Genomic DNA, 349 nt, shown 5'->3' with positions numbered 1-349 from the left:
AATAATTGATGAAACAGCACTTTTACAAGCCGGGTTTTATGCTCAAATAAGTGACCATCAAGTTGTTGTCGAGATAATAAACGGAGAGAAAATCTGTCAGTACGTGAAGCTGTCGTTCCTCTTGATGTTTAAATGATGATGCAACTTCCCGTCCACGTTATCAGCGAAGCGATAGATTTGTATATCTATTTTTATATATATTTTTATCCAGTCGTTTTTTGTTTCGCAGTTGATAATTTTGTTGGAGCAGTTAATTTATTTGCAATACTCATCTCTCGCAAAACACGAGTTTTTTCCCAAGATGTGAGCACGTGTTTTACAACTTAATAATATTTGTCGCGACGTGATG

Source organism: Aplysia californica, unplaced genomic scaffold (assembly GCF_000002075.1).
Source record: "Aplysia californica isolate F4 #8 unplaced genomic scaffold, AplCal3.0 scaffold00412, whole genome shotgun sequence".
In the NCBI taxonomy this organism is placed as follows: Eukaryota; Metazoa; Mollusca; class Gastropoda; order Aplysiida; family Aplysiidae; genus Aplysia; species Aplysia californica.
This window is presented reverse-complemented; position numbering follows the sequence as displayed.